Source organism: Scyliorhinus canicula, chromosome 15 (assembly GCF_902713615.1).
Source record: "Scyliorhinus canicula chromosome 15, sScyCan1.1, whole genome shotgun sequence".
NCBI lineage: Eukaryota > Metazoa > Chordata > Chondrichthyes > Carcharhiniformes > Scyliorhinidae > Scyliorhinus > Scyliorhinus canicula.
The window spans coordinates 102,035,453-102,060,363 of NC_052160.1; positions in this window are offsets into that span (position 1 = coordinate 102,035,453).

Below are 24,911 nucleotides of genomic sequence, written 5' to 3' on the forward strand. Positions count from 1 at the left end.
GCAAGACATAGACAAGCAGCATGGATGTAACCTTAAGTTAAGAACTGAAGAGAGAACGAACTTACAATAAAGCATCTACTTCAACTTTAAGACTACGAGCTTTATTAAGACACAAGGAACAACGCATGGTACCAAGTGTGGCTTCAGAACGCTTACTATAAGTTTGCACAAGCTGCAGACACAGAAAGACCAAGGTGGCAAGGAAAATTCCTACTGGACATTCGACGTGGAAAGACTTCGCTAATTCGATGATATTGATTGGAACCCCACCTCAGCTGAACATAACCGATAATTTAAATAATGCCTGGAAAAGATTTAAACAAATGTTCAACATATATATCATAGCTAATGATTTAGAAGCAGCCTCAGATGAAATGAAAATAGCACTGCTCATCGCAGGACATGAAGCTAGAGAAACATATAATTGCTTTAAACACTTGAAAGATGAAGACAGCACCAAATTAGAAATAATACTAAAAAAATTTGAAGAGTACTGTATGGAATTTGAACATCACTGTATGCTCAGAGACCAAAATGGCCAGGTGCTGAGTGATGCAAAACTCAAACAATCACCATCAAAACAGAAAGGGTTCAGTCTAGAAATCGCGAGTGAAAAGTCCAGTTCGAAAGGAAAAAGTAACTTGAACTTTTCACAAAGTCAAAACACTGAAATCCAGTCCAGATCGAAAGGAAAAAGTAACTTGAACTTTTTAGAAAGAAAAAATGCTGAAATCCACTGTAAAATGGCGTCTGAGCACATTTCGCAGTCTCTGGGGAACAAAGGACGAAAATCTGCATCTGCGCATGCACAGGAAACAGAAGCCGTGCATGAGCAGTTAAAATCAGCCATTTTGCATTCTGTGCATGCGCAAGTCACGCATGCCCAGTTGAAAGGAATGATTGCACCATTCGAAGAAGGTTCTGCGCATGCGCAAGATGCGCATGCGCAGTGGACACAAAACCGCACAGTAAAGGAAGACCGTTTTGCGCATGCGCAATTGATTCCTACGCATGACGTCACGAGCATCATGACGTCTGAGGACCTGGACCACGCCCACTTAAAAGGGAAATGCCCGAAAATTAAAAACAAGAAACTTAAAGCTGTAAAACCCAATTTTCTTACCTCAAAAGACAGAAAAATGCCTGAACTTACACCAGCAGTTGAAAATAACTCTCACAACACCCTGGAACAAGCAGTCTGCACCACCCAAAGTGAAGAGAACAAAAACAAATCCAAAACAAAAAAAGATGATTTGTTTTTCAAACAATACTACTCAGGTATGGCTGAGTTATTCAGATATGCTGATCACAGCATCAGCAACACGGTCGCAAAGCTCAACACGACTCTACTCATGGTAGCTGAATCCAACACCATGGTGCCATGGCAGATCGTCGATACATTGGATGACAGGAATACCCAAGATGAAGACGACGCCACACAGAGAGCACAGAAAGACTCCACATAGAGAGCGATGACAGGCTCCACAGAGAGAGCGATGAAAGACTCCACAAAGAGAGTGATGCGAGCCTCCACAGACAGCTCGTTGAAAGACTCCAAAATGGAAGCAAGCAAACACTCCCTGGCGAACACCATGCATGAACAAGACCATGAAGGTCAACCCACCGTATCTGAGCAACCGCAAGCAGACTATGAAAGTCTACCAAGCTCACATAATCAAGAAGAAGACAATGTAAATCTACCCACTGCATGTGAAAACAGTGACAAGGTGATCACACTCGACATACAGGAGGTGCAGGATCACAGTGAGACTGACAGATCTCAGTTCATCTGTACAGAAGCACAGAATAGGGCTACCCAAGAGTCCAGAGAGACCACATCAATTGAAATCGTGAAGATTTTGACTCCAGAAGAGGAGCACCAAGAGTCCAGAGAGACCACGTCAATAGAAATCGTGAAGATTTTGACTCCAGAAGAGGAGCACCAAGACCAACAAGAAAATGAAATTGTGAAAAATTTTACTCCAGAAGAGGAGCACCAAGAAAGCAAAGAAGAGGAATTAAATCCACCGCAAATGACTGCAGAAGGGGAGTACAAAGGAAGCAAAGAAGAGGAATCAAATCCACCATAAATGACTGATGTCACCAGCATCAATGCAACATCAGATCATTCTCACTACTCTCTAGATGAAACGTTCAATGTAACAGATACCACAAGGGACACTCGCACCAATAACTGTGACAATGACTCAAATTATCCACACGGGACACTCATTGGGCACAACAAGAACAACAAAAACCACAAGAAGCACAGCAGAAACAAGAACAACAACAGCATGAACAAAAGCAACATGAAGCGCAACAAGAACAACAAAAATCGCAAGAAGCACTGCAGAAACAAGAACAACAGCAACAACAAAAACTACAAGCACAACAACAAAAACTACAAGAAGAACAACAAAAACAACAAGAAGCATAACAAAAACAACAACAAGAATGACAATGAAAACAACAAAGACAGAAACGACAAAAACAGCACCAAGAACGACAACAAAAACAACAAAGACAGAAACGGCAGAAACAAAAATAATGAAACAACGACTTGTACAAAATGGTACAACTCTGCACATGAAGGACAATGCCACAGCACACTTCAAAACAATGACAAGACTACAAACATGCCATGGGATGACAACGAATCTCACAAACTCACATCTGCTCCAGAACAAGCAAACACACCAGCTTTCAAGGCAGATGACACACTAAATCAATACCACAAGCACAGAAAAACAAAGTCCATGTCAGTCAACATCAGTGGTTCGACCATTCGAACACCTCGGGATGACGTATTGGTTACTTAAAAAAACAAGAGCACAGACAACATTCAAAACGGAGTTGCAATATCAATATCACCACATCAACAACGAAAAAGAATTCTTTAACAATCCACAGAAAATATGTAAAGAAAAAAGGGGGGATATGGTGATTGTATATCTGTGTAGATGCAATACAACTGAGCAAGCACTAGAGGCTGCACGGGAGAGATATAAATACCCACGAACAGGAAGTCAGGACACACTTCACAGGAACGGGAACTAGTAGCAAGACATAGACAAGCAGCATGGATGTAACCTTAAGTTAAGCACTGAAGAGAGAACAAACTTACAATAAAGCATCTACTTCAACTTTAAGACTACAAGCTTTATTAAGACACAAGGAACAACACATACATTACTGCTATAAAGATTGCTGTAACTTGACCAAGCTTAAAATGTTGACTGAATATTACATTCCAGCCTGCTTTGTAAGGCCGGAACAGTTTTCAAACAAAATTAAAACTGCGAACGTTGCAAGCTGTTTTTTGGCAGATAAGAAAGACAGATAAGTAGGAGCAAACTGCTGGACCATTACAAAAGACATGTACGTCGCCACATCGTGTCAGAGACACGTTTGAGGCCTGTGGATGATTTCATGAACTACTGATAAGAGGAAATGCTAAGAAGTCTCACTGGAATGCGAAAGTTAATTACAGAGTGTGTGTAAAAATATACAGACGCTCGGACTGGATAGCTATTATGGATCATTTATGAGCAGACTTGGTGAACAGTCCTCACCTTAAACAACTGATAACAGATAAAAGGAACAATGAAACCTTTGGAAGTTCGTTTGAAGGCCAAAAATGGAATGTTCCAAGGGAGTTGTCAGACTGGTCATGCGCATCAACAAAAGACAAGACATGAGGAAGGTGGTGGCAATTAAAGAGCCACATAGCGTGACCGCGGAACTGACCACTCAGCAGTTTTTGTAAGTGTGAGATCTTTGCTTCTTGTTGTTTGAGCTGACAGTAAATGGGTAGTTCTCTGAGTGTTTATGTGTGACCTGGGATTACTGTGTGACAGTCCTTTTGAATGGTTAAGTTTGTGTGGCATGGAGGCACAGTGGTTAGCACTGCTGCCTTACAGCTCCAGGGGCCCGGGTTCAATTCCGGCCTCAGGTGACTGTACGGAGCTTACAGTTTCTCCCCATGTCTGTGTGGGTTTCCTCCGGGTGCTCCGGTTTCCTCCCACAATTTTAAACTGTGCAGGTTAGGTGGATTGGGCATGCTAAATAGCCACTTAGTGTCCAAAAAGTTAGGTGGGGTCACTGGGTTACAGGGATAGGATGGAGGCCTGGGTTTAAATAGGGTGTTCTTTCCAAGGGTCGGTGCAGACATGATGGGCCGAATGGCCTCCTTCTACACTGTAGGGATTCTATGGTCTATGATACTCACGATATCTTTCTGATTTTTAAGTATAAGTTACTTAATCCTGGAAGTCTTTGTCTTGAATTGTTTGCTCCATGGCTATGAACCCTGTAAACTGTTTGACAAGGAGACATCTTCCATCTACAACTGTTAGCGAACTGTCTTCATACTTGATGACAAATTTGATCATGTATCTCCTTCTGTTTGGAGTCCTATAAGCAATCCCCAACATCTCTCTTGCTTATCCTCATGTCAAGCCAAATAGATTCAGTCCCAGATCCATCAACTCCATCCTTTCTATTTAGGACTGTAACATCATCCCACTCCTCTTTTATTTCTATATCACTCATGAATACTTAGTGACCAGGATTGTAAAGAACTCATTCCTGGCTTTGTTTGAGCTATATCTTCGTCATGCAAACATGTCATAATCCCAAGTAGCAATTTGTTCTTGTCGCTCACCATCCTTATCATTAACACGATAAGTATTGATGCGCATACAGTTCAATACATCCTTCGTCACTTTTGCTATTTTCCTCGTTCTGGTCCCTGAAATTATTGGAATGTATCTCATTTTGCTGCTGGTTATTTCTCTCTGACTCCTTTCTGCTGTTTTCTGGTTCCCTTCTCCTGGCTAAATTATTTTAAACATAATGGGCAGAAGGGGGTCGGAGAATCGCCCGGGGCCGGCGTCAATCCCGCCCCCGCCGTGTCCCGAATTCTCCGCCCCCCCGAGATTTGGCAGGGGCGGGAATGGAGACGCGCCGGTCGGCGGGTCACCCGTGGCGATTCTCCGGCCCACAATGGGCCGAAGTCCTGCCGCTGACAAGCCTCTCCCGCCGGTGTGGTTTAAACCACCTCTGGTACCGGCAGGATTGGCTGGCTCCGGGGTGGGGGGGCTCGGGGTGATCTGACCCCGGGGGGGCTCCCCCACGGTGGCGTGGCCCGCGATTGGGGCCCATCGATCGGCCGGCGGGCCTGTGCCGTGGGAGCACTCCTTTTCTTCTGCCCCGCCATGGTCTTCACCATGTCGGATGCGGAAGAGACCCCCTCCCGTGCGCATGCGCCGGTATGATGCACCGGTATGATGCAGCAGCCGCTGACGCACCGGCGCATGCGCGGATTTCCGCCGGCCGGCAAAGGCCTTTTGGCCAAGGCTGGCGGTGCTCCAAAGGCCATTCGCGCCAGCCGGCGGAGCGGGAGCCACTCCGGCGCGGGCCTAGCCCCTAAAGGTGCAGAGAATTCCGCAGCTTTGAGGAGGCCCGATGCTGGAGTGGTTCACGCCATTCCGCCCCCCCCCCCCCCCCCCCCGCCCAGCCGGGTGCCGGGTAGGGGAGAATCCGGGCCAATAATCTTTCTTAGTGTCACAAGTAGGCTTACATTAGCACTGCAATGAAATCACTGTGAAAATCCTCTCGTCGCCACACTCCAGCGCCTGTTCGGGTCCACTGAGGGAGAATTCAGAATGTCCAATTCACCTCACAGCATGTCTTTCAGGACTTGTGGGAGGAAACTGTAGCACCCGGAGGAAATCCACGCAGACACAGGGAGAACTTGCAGACTCCACACAGACAGTGACCCAAGCTGGGAATCGAACCCGGTTCCCTGGCGCTGTGAAACAACAATGCTAATCACTGTGTTACCGTGCCGCCCATTCCCCAACCATATTTGCTGTCCTCCTAATGAATCTCATTAGATATGTCTGAGCTTCCACTACAACACTGTGTGATTTGGGAGGAACTGTGTGCTGTGGTGCACGTTGAGACAGCGATCACCAAACTCTGGATGCTGATTGGGTCACTAGTTGAACGCTGGAACGGATGGACTCCAAGCTCTTCATAACTCCCAGTCAAATTGGACTGGGCTGCTCCACTCGCCCAACTTAGTGGCAGGAGCCTGCCCGGCAGACCAAGTATCCCTGTGTATATCCGCATTAGTGCTCTCCTGTGTACTGTCCCATCAAAGTCCTCTTCTGAGTGCACTGCAGCAGACCTCGTCTCTGACCTGGCCCTGTGGGGAATTCAAACAGAAAACATCCTTTCCTCCTGGCATGGTTGAAACTCACTCTTACCCAGTGATTCACCATGTCCCTATCCCGGCTCTGTACAAAGTTTGTGCAGTGCCAGTATCTGAGCTGGTGGCTGAGATTAAAAGACCAAGTTATGGATCCTCCTCATCACTGTCATGTGTTCCTTCTGCTGAGGCTGTCCAAGTGACAATATCTGGCTGTCTGAATACAGAGAAGCAGAATGAGAGGCTTGGAATGTGGGGGAGGGCGGGGGTGTGGGAAGGGCAGGGGTGTGGGGGGGGGGGGCAGGGGTGTGGGGAGAGCTGGGGTGTGGGCAGCGCCGGCTCTAGGGTTGCTGGCGCCCCGGGCAAGCTGAACTTCGGCCCCCTTTGGGGGGGGGCGCGGGGGCGGGGCCGGGCCCGGGGGGGGCGGGGCCGAGGCCGAGGGGCGGGGGGGGCGAGGCCGAGGAGGGGCGGGGGGGGTGAGGCCGAGGAGGGGCGGGGGGGGGCGAGGCCGAGGAGGGGCGGGGGGAGGGGCGAGGCCGAGGAGGGGCGGGGGGGGGCGAGGCCGAGGAGGGGCGGGGGGGGGCGAGGCCGAGGAGGGGCGGGGGGGCGAGGCCGAGGAGGGGCGGGGGGGGGCGAGGCCGAGGAGGGGCGGGGGGGGGGGCGAGGCCGAGGAGGGGCGGGGGGGGCGAGCGAGGCCGAGGAGGGGCGGGGTGGGGCGAGGCCGAGGAGGGACGGACCCGAGGGGGGGGCGGACCCGAGGGGGGGGCGGGGGGCGGACGCGAAGGGGGGGGCGGACGCAAGGGCGGGGCTGGGGGGCGGACTCGAGAGGGGGGCGGACGTGGGGGGCGGACCCGAGGCCGGTGCGGGGGGGCGGGGGGGGACTGAGCGGGGGGGGCGGACCGAGCCGGGGGGCCACCCTGGGGGCGGGCGGCCACCGCGCATGCGCTGGTTGGCACCGGCCCAACTGCGCATGCGCGGGACCCGAGTCTCTGGCGCCCCCGAGCACATGGCGCCCCGGGCGACTGCCCGAGTTGCCGGTGCCTTGAGCCGGCCCTGGGTGTGGGGAGGGCAGGGGTGTGGGGGGGCAGGTGAGTGGGGAGGCAGGGGTATGGGGGGCAGGGGTGTGGGGGAGGGCAGGGTTGTGGAGAGGGTAGGGGTGTGGGGGAGGGCAGGGGTGTGGGGGGCAGGCAAGTGGGGAGGCAGGGGTATGGGGGGCAGGGGTGTGGGGAGGGCAGGGGTGTGGGGAGGGCTGGGGTGTGGGGAGGACTGGGGTGTGGGGGGAGGGCTGGGGTGTGGGAAGGGCAGGGGTGTGGGGGGGGCAGGGGTGTGGGGGAGGGCTGGGGTGTGGGGAGGGCAGGGGTGTGGGGGGGCAGGCGAGTGGGGGGGCAGGGGTATGGGGGGCAGGGGTGTGGGGAGGGCAGGGGTGTGGGCGAGGGCTGGGTTGTGGGGAGGGCAGGGGTCTGGGGAGGGTGAGGTGTGGGGGAGGGCAGGGGCGTGGGGAGGGCAGCAGTGTGGGGGAGGGCAGGGGTGTGGGGAGGGCAGGGGTGTGGGGGGCTGGGGTGTGGGGAGGGCAGGGGTGTGGGGGAGGGCAGTGGTGTCGGAAGGGCTGGGGTGTGGGGAGGGCAGGGATGTGGGGAGGGCAGGGATGTGGGGAGGGCAGCGGTATGGGGAAGGCTGGGGAGTGGGAAGGGCAGGGATGTGGGGAGGGCTGGGGTGTGGGGAGGGCAGGTATGTGGGGGGACAGGGGTGTGGGGGAGGGCTGTGTTGTGGAGAGAGCAGGGGTGTGAAGGGGCAAGGGTGTGGGGAGGGCTGGGGTGTAGGGAGGGCAGGGATGTGGGGAGGGCAGGGGTGTGGCGGGGCAGGGTTGTGGGGAGGTCTGTGGTGTGGGGAGGGCAGAGGTGTCGGGGAGGGCTGGGGTGTGGTGAGGGCTGGGTTGTGGAGAGGGCAGGGTGTGGGGAGGGCAGGGGTGTGGTGAGGGCAGGGGTGTGGGGGAGGGCAGGGGTGTGGTGAGGGCTAGGTTGTGGAGAGGGCAGGGGTGTGCGGAGGGCTGGGGTGTGGGGAGGGCTGGGGTGTGGGGAGAGCAGGGGTGTGGTGAGGGCAGGGGTGTGGTGAGGGCAGGGTGTGGTGAGGGCTGGGTTGTGGAGAGGGCAAGGGTGTGGTGAGGGCAGGGGTGAGGAGAGGGCAGGGGTGTGGGGAGGGCAGGGGTGTGGTGAGGGCAGGGGTGTGGGGAGAGCAGGGGTGTGGTGAGGGCAGGGGTGTGGGGGGGCAGGGGTGTCGCGGAGGGCAGGGGTGTGTAGAGGGCAGGGGTGTCGGGGAGGGCAGGGGTGTGGGGGAGGGCAGGGGTGTGGTGAGGGCAGGGGTGTGGTGAGGGCAGGGGTGTGGGGAGAGCAGGGGTGTGGGGAGGGCTGGGTTGTGGAGAGGGCAGGGGTGTGGGGATAATTAAATGGTGCGATTTAACCACAATATTTCTGAGTGTGATAGCGAGTGGGAACTGGTGCGAGCTTCACGATGCTCGGCCCGGTGAGGCTGTCATCACTATAAAACGTTAACGGGTCGACATAATGAGGGTCCATCGTCTTCAAGCGCAAATGATGGTTCCATTGACTGATTCGCCATGACTGCGCACGCTGGCCCCCCACTAACAAGAGAGCACAGCAGGTAAACCAATATTCTACAGTCACCCTCACTCAGCTCACAGCCATACTGACGATTCGGAGATATCAACCTGGGCAGATTACTGGAGACGTGGTCATGGACAGACAGGATGACCTGTTCCTCAAAGGGTCTCTGAGGATCATCCGCAGGGCAAACAGAGCCGCCTGCGAGGAGGTGGCAGAGGCTATTAGGTTGGGGTGTCTGACCAGGAGGACTGGCACCCAGTGCCGCAAGATCGACGCCTACCACCAACGCACGGCTGAGTTGGAACCAGACCCCTAAACACTCCCCCACCATGATTATGTGCCGGAACCATCCCCGCCCAATGCCAATCCGTGCCTGGCCCACCCATGTCCAGCAACGCACCCCACGTTCATGTTCCCCATACCCCTCCTCCCATATGGGAAATCTCCGGACTCCCCCTGCCCAATCCCTGCCTCTCCTGAGCCCTGAACCCGCCCCCCCCCCCAAGCTCTCCCCTCCCAATACATCCCCGCAATGAATGATGCGTGCAGCTAACGATGCCCCTCTGTGGCCCCGCAGGAGAAGCTGACCCACAACTGGTGGAAGAGGGCCCAGATTGGGCGGCAGGGTCCCCGATATCAGAATCCTCATCCACTAGAGGTACGGGCTCTGGAGGTCGTGGGGGTGGCCGAGGACAGATCAGTGACCATCATAGAGGTTGGCTTAGGGCAAAGAGGTGAGTGTCCACTGGCCCCCGCCCAGATGAACTGTCATATGTGAGTTGTTAGTGCCATACAGAATGACTCATCCCTCCCACTGATAAGATGTCCTTTCTCCTACAGGATCTCTATCCAAAGGTGCCGGCCCATCTGGTATGGCCCCCCACCACCCCGCACACCCTGCTTCCCATGAGAACACCTCAGAGAGCTCCAAGGATGCCACCATTGAAGCGTCATAGCTGTCATCCCCACCTCCACCAGCACAGAGTCATAAACCTCGCTGGGCAATGGTAGAGGACAGACTTCTGGGGCACATTCTGCTGAGCACCACACAGTTGCTGATGCACATCGGATGGAGGCAGGGACGGCCAGGAGAAAGAGCAGCCAGAGGTCTGCTGGATACCAGGACGCAGCTGGGTCCCAGTCAGATGTTGAGCCTCTGGAACAGGTTTACCCAGAGCTGATTCTCAGACGTTAGGATGCGGCTGGGAGATTCAGAGGGGGATGCCAATGACTACCCAGCAAATCCATAGCCAATTGGAGGAGTCATGTGGTTACGGGTGAAGGAGATGGTGCCAACAATGCGTGGCTCTGAGGCCAATACTGCTAATGTGGTGACCGCAGTGGACAGCCTGGCGCACGACGTCGGCAGTATGAGTGGAGGTGTCCACGTCATGGCTCAGTCAGTGATGACCATGACTGAGCGCCTTGGCAATGTGTCCCAGTCGCTTAGGGATTTGACCCAGTACAAGGCGGACCTTGTTGAGGCGTTGCGGGGCATGTCCCAGTCTCAGGTGGGCATAGCTGAGGTGCTGCGGAGCATGTCCCAGTCTCAGATGGGTGCAGCCGAGGTGCTGCAGAGCTTTTCCCAGTCACAGATGGGTATTGTCGAGGCACTCCAGAAAACATCCCAGTTGCTATGAGAGGCCTCCCAGTCCCATGTGGGCATAGCGAGCCGATACGGGACATGTCCCAGTCTCAGGTGGGCATAGCCGAGGCGCTATAGAGCATGTCCTGGTGATTGGGGGTCCTGTCCCAGTCACAGGTTGGCATTGCCAGGGCATGTCCCAGTCACTGAGGAGCATCGCTGACGGCATTGACACCATGGTGCAGACACTTGGGCAGCCGCCAGGGCTGGCAGAGGCGGATGATGCAGGGACAGCCAAGGTTCAAACCAGCTGCCCCTCCATCCCGAGGTGAACCACAGAGCCCTATGGGAATCCCAGAGTCCAGGAAGAATGGGCACTTGGTGCCAGCTTGGAGCTACCGTACGGCATGGTGACAGCGGCAACATCCTCCCCTGAGACCCACCCTACTGACAGTGGCGCATCCCGGAGTCAGCACCCAGAACAGGGCAGCATGGTGAGACATGTGCAGCCAGCCACAGAGCCCTCAGAGGATGCCCACCAGGGGCATTGAAGGCCACGGGATGGGGTGCGCAGCAGGCTGCCTCAACATCTGATGTGCATCCTGGGGACACTCCCAGATGCAGCGATAGAGCATGGAAGGCTAAGATGGTTAAGGATCAATGAGGGGGCATGGGGTGAGTGGTTAGGTGCACAGTGTGGGGATGTGAGGGGTGGTGAGTGTCTGGGAGGGGTGGGGATGGCGGTGCGACACCATAGGTGGATTGGGGCAGTTGAGGACACATTTGTTAAATAATAAGAATTGTTGACCTCACCCAATAAGGCGCCGCTGGAACTTTCTTCTGCAATCTGGTCCGAGCACCAGTCCCATCTCCCCAGATGCGGATTCCACGAATCCTTTTTTTGAAGTGACTTTAGATAACAAGGACCAATGGAAAAAAGATTTTAAGGTGGACAGACCAATTGATTCACTGCAGTGTTTTACTGAGTGTTTCATTCGCAGAATGGTTTTGAATCTCAGCTCTTATGGATATAGCAGAAAAGGTGATGCCTTTAAGTGACTGGAATTCTAGTACTCACCGATGCTGCTTGTTTTTCTGTGGGGAACAGCAAACCTTGACTCCTTCGATTTTCAATTTATTCTCATCACAAGTTTCTGCCTTCCAAAAATGATCCGCAGTTGTTTGGCATGGCAGCACAGTGGAATCCAATCTGAACATTACGATTAGACTCAAGTCCCCAATTCTCTGATCCCAAAGTGTCACTGAGATAGAGGCCTATGCAGACAAAATTGGGATTGCTGAGTAAAATGGTGCCTGGTACAGGGATCGAGAGGGGAAAGGAAAACACAAACTTCGAGAACCAAGAGCAGCATTCCCAAAAATGCGAATCATTGTTGTTCCGGTGTTCACCTGGCATTTTAATGCAGAAATCCTGGCTAAACGTAAATATGTTCTAAATATAGCACATAGGTCTCACTGTAATGATTCAGTGTGGCACAAAACAATGGAAGATGGAAAATCAAATTGAGACAAATGCAACACATCTCTGCACAAAAGACATTTGTCAATACATTTAATTTGCAGCTGAACGGATTGAATTTCTCTGAAGTCATTGATAAAGAACTGAAACTTTGATAGACTCACTATTTCTCGTTTAAAGATATTTTATGAACTCAAAGCTATTGTTTAGATTCAGGTGAATGGATTAATAAATTACTCTGAGCTTTATTAGTTAAATAAAAGTAGAACTATTCGGACACACTGCCGATCTCCGAAAACCCTTTCTTTTAAAAAAAATTTTTTTTTAATTTACCTGCACATATTTGAGTTGTATGGGTGAAACCCATGCAGGCACAGGGAGAAGAGAACCCTTTCTTGATGGCCTTCTCTATCCTATCAGAAAGGAAGTGTGATTAATTAAACGATTGCAATCAATTTGTGGGCTGTGTGGTTGCCAGCGAGAAAACAAATTAGCTTAAATGTCTCCAAACATTGTGAAACTCCATTTCCCTACTTCCACAGGTTGGCGCAAAACATTGACCCAGATTTTTAAATGACAGCGAGCATCTCCGTATCCCTGAACACAACACCTTTTTACAGAGGTGGTAATGGGCCCGGGTTGGGATTTCATGGAGGCAGCTGTTCATATAAATCAGAGGTCAACTCCACTCATGCGTTATGTGAAACACAATGTGCACAGGTTGGAACAGATAGGATGAAGTCTGAATTTTGTGGAGTTCTATGGAGACCCTTTTGGAGAGATAGTGCTCCCCTTTTGATATGGTTGCAGGATGCCTTTGAAGGAGATCAGGTGTCCCTTTTGGGAGAGGTCAGGTCTCACTTGGGAATGTTAAAATAAGGCATGAATGTGCTTAAAAGGTGCATAAATGCATTAGAAAATAGAGTGCAGAAGGAGGTCATTCGGCCCATCGAGTCTGCACCAACCCACTTAAGCCCTCACTTCCACCCTATCCCTGCAACCCAATAACCTCTCCTAATCTTTTTGGTCACTAAGGGCAATTTTATCATGGCCAATCCACCTAATCTGCATGTCTTTGGACTGTGCAAGGAAACCGGAGCACCCGGAGGAAACCCACGCACGCACGGGGAGTACATGCAGACTCCGCACAGACAGTGACCCAGCAGGGAATCGTGCCTGGGACCCTGGCACTGTGAAGCCACAGTGCTATCCACCTGTGCTACCGTGCTGCCCTGATTGTCAAGCTTGTTGAAAATGTCAAAGGCACCATGTCAAAAGTTTCAAAATGAGTTGTCAAAGGTAAAGCTGTCGAACCACTGAAAATGCCTTCCATTTATACTTTTAAGGAAAATCTCTTGCCTGTTTAGAAAAGTAATTGGGTAGGATTTTCTGCTCCCAGCAGACCCAGCTCGCCATTGGCTGCAAGCGGGACCATACGGTTCCACCAATGTCAATAGTGTTTTGCGTGGTGTACTGGCCTCACCACCAAAGAACCCACCATGGTGATCGCCATTGGGCATAACATTCAGCCAATTGTTTCCTATTTCACTCTATCTATTCATGTAAGCTTAAATGTTACCATTACTGGATTAGTTCTACATGACTAATTTCATAGCCTACAAGCCTTTAAAATTATGAAAGTGCAAAAGAACAGTAGGATCTTTTTGATTTCACAGTTAGACTGACATCTCCAAGTGGTTATAGACTATTTGAAATGGGACTATAAATTTGAATATTTGTTTTTATGAGGGATTAAGCACTTGAATGAAATGTTTGTTTTTGTAGGGATGCAGCTGAAGGAATGTAAATGTATCGAATGGATGTTTCGAAATGAGAGTTTAAAAAAATAAAGTCTGCAATAGACACTTACAAATTTATTTTTATTAATCTCAGCATTTGTTCTGAAGTCTGACCATGATGGATACTGGATTAATTTGTATGGTAAGTGTAAATACAAAGATAAAATGGGGGGTTGGGTCAGCATGAGTTATCACTCACTTAGCATGTGGAGGGTAGAGGGGAACAGGTTGATATGAAGCATGTGGGGACCAGTGGGGTGGGTTGAGGGCATGAGGTAGCATGAGGTAGGGGTTGGTTTACCACATTGGGCTAAATAGCTGGCTTGTAATGCAGAACAAGGCCAGCAGCGCAGGTTCAATTCCCGTATCGGCCTCCCAGAACAGGCGCTGGAATGTGGTGAATAGGGGCTTTTCACAGTAACTTCATTGAAGCCTACTTGTGACAATAAGCAATTATTATGATTAGGTTGACATGGATGGGGCATGGGGAGTGTGCAGGTATTGAGGGGTTGAGGGCGAGGGGGTTGTTTTTTGCTTTATTGGTTATTCTTAAATCTTGACACAGTGCCAGTGCACAGAGGGAGGACTTGCACCCAGCTGGCCTTTGCACCTGGCAGCATCAACATCTTTCAGCCTTACACTTGTTTTGATGGTGGTGGGCTTGGCTCCCAGAGAAGCCCACTGCCCCAAAATGAATATCCTTACATAACATAGAACATATAACAGTACAGCACAGAACAGGCCCTTCAGCCCTCGATGTTGTGCCGAGCATTGTCTGAAACCAAGATCAAGCTATCCCACTCCCTGTCATTCTGGTGTGCTCCATGTGCCTATCCAATAACCGCTTGAAAGTTCCTAAAGTGTCCGACTCTACTATCACAGCAGGCAGTCCATTCCACACCCTAACCACTCTCTGAGTAAAGAACCTACCTCGGACATCCCTCCTATATCTCCCACCCTGAATCTTATAGTTATGCCCCCTTGTACCAGCTACATCCACCCGAGGAAATAGTCTCTGAACGTCCACTCTATCTATCCCCCTCATCATCTTATTGTTATAACCTGCCTGTTTACCATTGGCTGGGGACTAATGACAATCCCACAATCCTGTGGGAGTATGAGCTTCCCCAATGAGGGGGCGGAGAAATCATTAGCAGACTCCCTGCATAAATAGAGCTGGCCAGTTTGGAACCAGCAGAGAGAATGGAGTGAGCAGCAAGGGAAGTTGCTGCTGCTGTTGTATATATATGTTATTGTAAATAAATGTTATTTCTTTGAATCCTGGAAACTCGTGATGGATTCTTCGTGGCCCTCACAAAAACTGGCAATGAGGGTTAAAGTAAATAGCTCTCTACACTGCTGAAGCCACCTCCCTGGATTTTTGTTGGATACAGGTTGGAAGTTGTTTCTATCACACCATGCCTCTGTATGGACGTTTGGATGTTTTTGATGCTGCGCTGGAAAGCTGGAACCAGTACGCACAAAGGATGCGTTACTATTTCCGGGCAAACAACATCACCGGAAACGAGCGGCAGGTGGTCATGTTGCTCACCACCTGCGGCCCGCGTACGTTTGGGGTGATTAGGAGCCTTACGTACCCAGCTGCGCCGGACACCAAAACGTTTGATGAACTTGTGAACTTAATGGGGCAACATTTTAACCCAACCCCATCCATGATAGTCCAACGTTACCGGTTTAATACAGCTGAGAGGAATCCAGATAGGGAATACTGACGCACTGAGCCGATTGCCTTTATCGACCGGCCCCATGTCGACCCCCACGTCCGGTGAGGTGGTTGCAACCCTAAATTTTATGGACACCTTGCCTGTCACGGCATCACAGATCCATGAGTGGACCCAGACAGAGCCAGTCCTGTCAAAGGTTCGGCACACAGTCCTGTATGGTGGGCAGCATAGACAGCTCCCAGGCGAGTTGTGGGCATTTTCCTCCAAGCTGTCCGAATTCAGCGTGGAAGACGGCATCCTTTTGTGGGGGACGTGTGTGATTGTCCCGGAAAAAGGACAGGAGCTGATACTGAGAGACATGCAAAATGGGCATCCAGGTGTGACCAAAATAAAAATGTTGGCCCGGAGTTATGTCTGGTGGCCAGGCCTCAACACCGACATTGAGAAGATGGCCCAAAACTACTTCATTTGCCAGGAACATCAGAAGCTTCCACCGGCCGCCCCCGTACATCACTGGGAATGGCCAGGACGGCCTTGGGCACGCTTGCATGCGGATTTCGCCGCCCCTTTTCAAGGATCTATGTTCCTGCTATTAATCGACGCCCAGTCCAAATGGCTGGAGGTGCATAAAATGGGATGCACAACGTCCTGCGCAACAATTGAGAAGATGCATTTGTCTTTCAGTACGCATGGCCTCCCCGAAGTGCTGGTCACGGACAATGGCACTCCGTTCACAAGTGAGGAGTTTGAAAGGTTCATGAAGATGAACGGCATACGCCATATCCGCACTGCCCCTTACCACCCGGCTTCAAATGGGTTGGCGGAGCGCGCAGTGCAGACATTCAAACGAGGCCTAAAGAAGCAATCTTCCGGGTCGATGGACACGTGACTGGCTCGGTTTTTGTTTTCATTTAGGACCACCCCCCATGCGGTGACTGGGGTAGCTCCCGCAGAACTCCTAATGGGCCGGAGACTTCGCACCTCCCTTAGCATGGTTTTCCCGGACATTGGCCCAAAAGTACGCCGCACACAAGAACGGCAGGGACATGGTTTTTCTCGGCATCGGCCGATTCGGCAGTTTACGCCCGGTGACCCAGTGTTCGTTCGGATTTTGCTGGTGGTGTCCAGTGGGTCCCTGGCGTAATCTTTCACCAAACGGCCCCTATCTCTTACCAGGTACAAGCCCAGGGGCATCTCCAGCGCAAATATGTAGACCATGTTCAGTTCAGAAGACTATCCGTTCCAAAGATTCCCCGCCCCAGGACCTCATTTCTACAGCTGCAGAGACCAGTCACAATGGAAAGTATTCCTCACAATCTTCCTCTGGTGCCTCACTCAAAGCCTGCGCAGGTCGTGATAGAACCGCGTGGCGATAAAGATGCCGAGATGACGAAGGCAGCAGACTCTGACTCCGAGATGGCGACACAAGACACCTCAGAGGGGCAATCCTCGGGCCCACGGGCCGTGGATGTACAACCGTTACGCCGTTCATCACGGAAGCGCCAGCCTCCACCTCGCTACATGGCGCCCGATCCAGCGCCTTGTGCAAATGGTGTCTGGCCTGCGGCAAAACGAGTCCGACGCCCTCCTTCGCCAGGGTCTTCGGGGGATTCCTTGGACTTTGGGGGGGAGGGATGTTATAACCTGCCTGCTTATCATTGGCTGGGGACTAAATGGCAATCCCACAATCCTGTGGGAGTATGAGCTTCCCCAATGAGGGGGGCGGAGAAATCATTAGCAGACTCCCTGCATAAATAGAGCTGGCCAGTTTGGAACCAGAGAGAGAGTGGAGTGAGCAGCAAGGGAAGTTGCTGCTGCTGTTGTATATATATGTTATTGTAAATAAATGTTATTTCTTTGTATCCTGAAAACTCGTGCTGGATTCTTCGTGGCCCTCACAAAACTTATAAACCTCTATTAAGTCGCCTCTCATCCTCATGCGCTCCAAAGAGAAAAGCCCTAGCTCCCTCAACCTTTCCTCATAAGACCTATCCTGCAAACCAGGCAGCATCCTGGTAAATCTCCTTTGCACCCTTTCCAATGCTTCCACATCCTTCCTATAATGAGGTGACCAGAACTGCGCACAATACTCCAAATGTGGTCTTACCAGGGTCGTGTATAGGTGCAGCATAACCCCGCGGCTCTTAAACGCAAGCCCCCGTTAATAAACACTAACACACTATAAGCCTTCTTTACGGCTCTATCCACTTGAGTGGCAACCTTCAGAGATCTGTGGACATGAACCCCAAGATCTCTCTGTTCCTCCACATTCCTCAGAATCCTGCCGTTGACCCTGTAATCCGCATTCACTTTTTCCTGGGTCACATTTATGGAGCCTCAAAATGTTCTGACTCTACCCTCTAGACTTGGGAGCGAAAGCTCAGGCTATTGTCTGTCAATGGGATGGCGATGGCATGGTGGTATTGTCACTGGACTAGTAGTCGCAGACCTGGGTTCAATTCCCACCATGGTGGATGATGACATTTGAATTTTAAAGAAAGTATGGAATTGAAAATATCGTGATGGCCATGAAACCGCTGTGAATTGATGTAAAAATGCATCTGGTTCACTAATGCCCTTGAGGGAAGAAAATCTGACATTGTTACCCAGCCAGGCCTACATGTGACTCCAGAACAACAGCAATGTGTTGACTCTTAAATGGCCTCAGAAATCAATGGGTTGGACAATAAATCCCATGAATTAAAAAAATAATAATTATCAAATGAAGTTCAACTGAGATGGATGTGGAAGTGGTTTATCGGGCCTACGGGAAGAAATAAAGGAGATTGTGAGAATGATATGGTGATAATCTTGTGTGATTTAAACCTACATATAGGCTGGAAAAATCAGATTGGCAAAGGTAGCCTGGATGATAAATTCATAAGCTTGTTTTGGACAGTGTCTCAGAGCAGCACATTCTAAAGCCAAGAGGGGGTGGGGCACACTAGATTAGGTAATGTGTAATGCGACAGTAATAATTATTAACCTAATAATGAAGGCAGCCCTTGGTAAAATGATCATATGATTGAATTTCACATTCAGTTGATGAAGAGAGGGCTGGATCTTAAACTAAAATAATGGTATTATGAGATCATGAAGGCAGAGCTGACTAAAGTGAACTGGGGAATACAGTTACGTGATACAGAAGTAGTGATGCGGTGGAGTTAGTTAAGGACACTAATAATCTGGCGACTCAAGGTAAGTTCTGTGGACCCGGGTTCGAATTCTACCATGGCAGATGGTGGAATTTGAATTCAGTAAAAATTATTCAATTAAAAGTCCAATGATGACCAAACCATTGTCGATTGTAGTAAAACCCATTTGGTTCAAAAATATCCTTTAGGGAAGGAAATCTGCCATCTTCACCTGGTCTGGCCTACATGTGACTCCAGATCCACAGCACTGTGATTAACACTTAAATGTCCTCTAAAACCCCTCGCAAACCACTCAGTTCTATCCAACCACTAAAAGACAGTTAATAAAAAAAGAATGAAACTAGACAGACCACCAAGGCACCAAGGCACTGGAAATGACTGGAATTCTCCGGCACCATGTACTTATCCCACCGCAGCCCCTGCCTTTGGATTTCCTGGCAGTATGGGGTGGCTTCAATGGGAAATCCCACTGACAAGTGGCGGGAAGACAGCGAACGTCTCGGCCACTAAGATAAATGTGGCTGGAAAGCCAGAGAATCAGCCCTCTTGCCCCTACAAAGTCCTCCTTGCTAAAATCTGGGTGCTTGTTCCAAAATATGGAAAGCTGTCTCACAGACTAATCAAGCAACAGCCTGACACAGTCGTACCCACAGAATTCTACCTAGTTTAAGGGACATGGTGGGGTTGTGATATTGCCAGTGGACTAGTAACCCAGAGACTCTGGCAGTTGCTTTTCAATCCCACCATGGCAGATGGTGAAATTTGAATTCAATACTAGTCTAGCATCAAAAGTCTAATGATTGCCATTGTTGCATAAACCCATCTGGAGGGCAGTACGGTGCTGCAATGGTTAGCACTGCTGTCTCACGGCGCCTAGGTCCCAAGTTCAAATCCCAACCCTGGGTCACTGTCCGTGTGGATTTTGCACATTCTCCCCGTGTTTGCATGGGTTTCGCCCCCACAACCGAAAGATGTGCAGGTTAGGTGGATTGGCCATGCTAAATTGCCCCTTAATTGAAAAAAAATAATTGGGTACTCTAAATTTTAAAAAATTAATTAATTAGACCATCTGGTTTGCTCACTGATGCCCATTGGGAAAGGAAAGGATATCCTTTCCACATCCTGCATGTGACCTCAGATGTGGTTGACTCCCAAATGTTCTCAGTTTGAGGGCAATAAATGCTGGCACACATCCAGTGAATTTAAAAAAAAGGTAATGTCCCAGACATCACCATCCCTGGGATGTCCTGTACACCGGCAGTATTATACAATCAGGAGGGAGTGCTGGCAGCAAATTGTACCATCCACAACCTGCACTGCAGGAACTCACCAAGGTTTTCCAGACCTTCCACCCAGAAGCAGAGACAACCAGGAAGTACCCCTCCATGTCACTCACCATCCTGACTTGAATATATCGGTGTTCCTTCCCTGTCACTGGACCTCCCTCCCAACCAGCACTGTGGCTGCACCGACACCCCAGGAACTGCAGCGCTTCAAGGAGTCAGCATACCACCGCCTTCTCAGGGGCAATTAGGAATGGGTAATAAATGCTGACCTAGCCAGCAATGAATTGGATAAAAAAATATTTCAGACTGCTCAGAAAATATGCAATCCAATGAGAAAGGAAGTCTCTAAGGGAAGGAAGTACCACCTGGCTAACTAAAGAAGTTAAAGACGATGGGCGCGATTCTCCGAACCCGCGCCGGGTCGGCGAATTGGCGGGGATGCGGGAAGTAGCTGTTGAGATATTAGATGCATTGGTTTTAATTGGTTCTCTAGCTTTTAAAAAGATCCCATCTGATTGGAATATGGTGAAAGTCACTCCTCTATTCAAGAAAGGAGGGAGATACAAAGTAGGAAGCTACAGGCCAGTTAGATTAACATCTCTCATTGGGATAATGCTCAAATCTCCTGTTGAGGAGGTTATAGCAGGATACTTAGAAAATCTCAATGCAATCAGGCAGTCAACATGGCTTTATGAAAGAGAAATCATGTGCGGGATTTAACCATCGCGTAGCACCCGTGTGGATGGGAGCACACCGGGTGAGTAGCGGAAAAGGCCAAAATCGAGATGCAGCCGGGCACGAACCACTTTTGCACGGCTGCTCCCGATGGTGAGTTCCAGATTACACCCAAAGATTAAAGTCAAACTCCCCAGCGAGAAGTCACACAAGCGCTGTTTCGTACTCATAGAATACTTACTGTGCAGAAGAAGGCCATTCGGCCCATCGAGTCTGCGCCAACCCTCTGAAAGAGCACCCGAACCAGGCCCACACCATCATCCCATCCTCATAACCCCACCTGACTTTTTGACATTAAGGGGCAATTTAGCATGGCCAGCCCACCTAACATCTTTGGACTGTGGAAGGATGATGCACTATCAATTACGACGAGAAGAGAGTAGACCTGTTCCTCATAAAGGGTGAGGCGTGGTAGGCGGAACTGATGCCAGGAGGTCATTGGTCTGCTTCCCACATTGCACACTGGTCCTTCTGGTCGTCCTGAACATGCTGCCTCCCAGACAGAGTTGCTGACCCTGCCATTGGTCCTCTGATACCTTCGAGGGATCAGAGTGCCCGCCTCATTTTCAGAGCATCAAGAAGTCTGGCCAGGTCAACATCGCCAAAGCAAGGAGCCGATCTGCGTGCCAGCATGCCTGTGTGTTGACTGGGGGTGAGTGCTGAGGGAGTGTTTGCTTCGTTAATAGCCAGGAGTCAAGTTCTGCTTGGTGGAGGTCTTCCACTTTGCCCACTGCCTCGGCTTGATTGGGTGATCTTATGCCATCCTTGCATTTGGAGAAGTTCAAACACACTATTAAGCAGTCTGTAGACGGGTTCTACCTAAGACGGCCACCATTCATTTCCTTTTCTGAAGAGCCAATCACCGTCAGTTGTTAATGGATTTAGTTTAATATTAGAGGTTTAAGTTAATTTGTGCTTTTGATAGTGTGTTGTGTTTTTTGTCATTGAATCTTGAATTAATTGTTTCATATTATTTTGTTTATAATGAAAAATGTTCAATAAATATATTTTTAAAAAAAGGAATGTGGGCCGCGATCTTGCCAATGCGGCCGTCGCGGACCACCTTGCCAAATGCGCCAAAATGACACATTGAAATTTTCCATTGATTGATTCATATTTCATTAATTTATTGGAGTTTGTTGAGAAAGTAACACGCAGCGTGAATAGAGAGGGACCTGTGGATATTCTACACTTGGGTTTCTAGAAGGCATTTGACAAAATTCCACATCAAAGCTTACTATGCAGTATAAGAGCTCATGGTCTCGGGGTAATGCATTAGCATGGATAGAGGATTGGTTAGGCAATAGAAAAGAGAGAGTAGGTAAAAGTGGATCACTTTCAAATTGGTAAAATGTGAAGAGTGGAGTGCCACAGGAATTAGTGCTGCTACCTCAGCTACTTACATATTTTATCAATGACTTGTGAAAGAAACAAATGTTTGCTTGCTAAGTTTACTGATGGCACAAAGTTAGGTAGCAAAGTAAGTTGTGAAGAGGACATAAGGAGCTTTCAAAGAGACAGAGATAGGTTGAATGAGAATGAGCAAACATTTGGCAGATGGAGTATAATGTGGGAAAATGTAAACCTGTTCACTTGAGCAGGACAAGTAGAAAAACAACATATTCTAGGGGATTTTCACAGTAACTTCATTGCAGTGTTAATGTGAACCTACTTGTGACACAAATAAAGAGTATTATTATTCAAAATGAAGAATGGTTTCAGAACTCCGAGGTGCAGAGCTGGACCTCGGTATCTGGGAAAATGAATCACAAAAGGTTAGTACGCAGGTACCGCAGGGGATTAGGAAAGCAAAAGGAATGTTGTTGTTTATTACCAGGGGAATGGAATATATAAGTAGGCATGTTTTGCTACAGTTGTAAACGACATTGGTGGGACCACACTTGGATCCATTACAGTTTAGAAAAATTACAGGTGAACTTATTGAGACAGATCTGATCTGAGCAGACTTGACAAGGTAGATGCTGAAAGATTGTTTCCCCTCGTGTGAGAGACTAGAACTCGGCGACACTTTCCGAGATTCTCCAATATCGCGGCCAAGTGTTGACGCCGGCGTAAAAAACGGAACCCGGTGGACGGGCACGGAACACCATTGCCGCAGCCGCAAAGGCAGCCATGCAGCTGCGCACACCGCTGACAGCCCACTGTGAATTTAGGGCCACGAGTCATATAGGTCCCCCCCCCCCACCCCCCTCCCCTAGGCCATCCCCCCAGGTGCCCTCTGGCCCTTGTCGACTCATCAGCCTGTATGGGCATGCTCCAGCACAACCAGTGCCATCATTTTGGCAGGGATGAGTGTGTGTGGGGATTGTAATGTATATATGCGGTTGCAGCTTGTCAGCCTCCCGAGTGGAAATCGTGGTCACCTGATGAAGGAGCTGTGCTCCAAAAGCTAGTGATTCAAAACAAACCAGTTGGACTTTAACCTGGTGCTGTAAGACTTCTTACTGTGCCCACGCAGTCCAACGTCACAGCATGGCTTTCCAAAGAGGGATGAAGATGTGGAACCCGTTACCACATGCAGTGGTTGAAGCAACTTCTTTAGATGTATTTAAGGGGAACCATTTGGAAAAGAAGGGAATAAATATGTAAGATGGCAGATTTAGATGAGAAAATATGTGAGGAAGTTTGATTGGAGCATAAAACCAGCATGGACTGGCTGGGCTAAATAGCTTTTTCTGATTCCATATAATCCCGTGTAAAACCTAATGTGCTCAATTCAAAATCCTCATTCTTATTTATAAATCTCATCATAGCCATGTCTCTTCCGAGCTTTGGGATTTCCTTGATCCCTAGTTTCCAATTGTGTTCAGATTTCTACATGTCTCACCATCACTTCAGGGATTATTAAATCTACTGTCCTTCCTAAACCACTCCCTCCTTTTCTTTCTCTCTCTTCTGTTAAAAGCACCCTCAAAATCTGTCATTTTGATTCGTTTCCGGACACTTTTTCTCAGCAAAATACATTGAAGGGACGCAAGCCACTGACCACTTTTGTTTATGTTCCTATATGTCTTGAAATTAATGCTCGATGATGCTGGTCCCCTAAAACCAGTTCAGGAATTATACTAAGTGTGTTGTGCAACACTCTAGGGTCTAGGCTGTATTGAAATCCATTACTGTTCAATAGCAAATAACTAAGAGTTCAACACAGTGCAAATGCTGAAAAATTATTCTAATTATCTTCTCCATCTTTAATTAATTTCAACAACTCACATGTGCACAATGGGCGGGATCTTCCGGTCTCTTTACACTCGTGCCCAATCGTAACGCGGTGAATAGTGGGAGAGGCCAAAAACAGGAACCGCGCCAGGTGCCAAACAGTTTGCGATGCGACTCACCTGGTCCCGTAGGTGAATTCGGAATCTTGCCGTAGCACGGTGAGAAATCAATTATCACCACTTAAGGCACATTTCCATACAATTAATGAGAGCCACCTGTCATCAAAGGCCTCCTGTGATTCACCGGCCTCCTCAGCAAGTGCTCACGCTGGTGCCAATTAGTACTCCTTTTTAAAAATGTGAACCTGACGGAAGGACTACTGTAGGGAGCCGAGGAGGTGAGTGGCCATCCTTGCACACAGGCAAAGAGATTGTGGGTGTTGGCCTTGCCACCCCAGTGTTCGGTGGAGGTTTGGGGGACCCTCTGCAGGAGTGGGCCGCCATGGGAGGAGGGGGGGAGGCGCTGGAGGGACAATCGCTTGCGACACCACCATGCCAACCATTGGATCCCAACCCCAGACCGTGAGGGGGATGGAGGGGGGGTTGGAGGAGGAGGGGGATGGAGGGACGGTTGGGGGTCACCAGGGGGGATGCTCCCTTGGAGAGTTGGGGGGTGGGATGTTGGTGTCTACTCACTCTGGCTGCCCGGTGTAGGTCACTGACCTTCTTCCGACACTGGAGGCCAGTCCTCCTGGTCACACTGCCCGAGCTCACAGCTGCCGCCACCTCGTCCCAGGCTACACTGGCTGCATTGTGGCTCGTCCTCCAGGACCCTTGGGGGAACAGGACATCTCTCCTGGTCTCTGCCGCATTCAGGAGCCTCTCCAGGTCAAAATCCCTGAATCTTGGAGCCGGTCTTCTCGGCGCCATTGTTGCGAGCTGGCTGGGGATGGCTGAGCAAGTGCAGCCAAAGTGCTGCCCGGCATGGTTATCGGGGGAACTGGCGAGCGTGGTCCCGGTGAATCAGCTGGCGAGCCGGAATTCAGGGGGAGAAGCCCATGGGGCCTCGTTAAGTGGACCAATTAACGTTGAATAATGCTGCTGGCTTCGCTGGGCCGAGCGCCGGGAAATACACTGCAATTCCAGCTCGCGACAGCATCTGGAAATGTTTT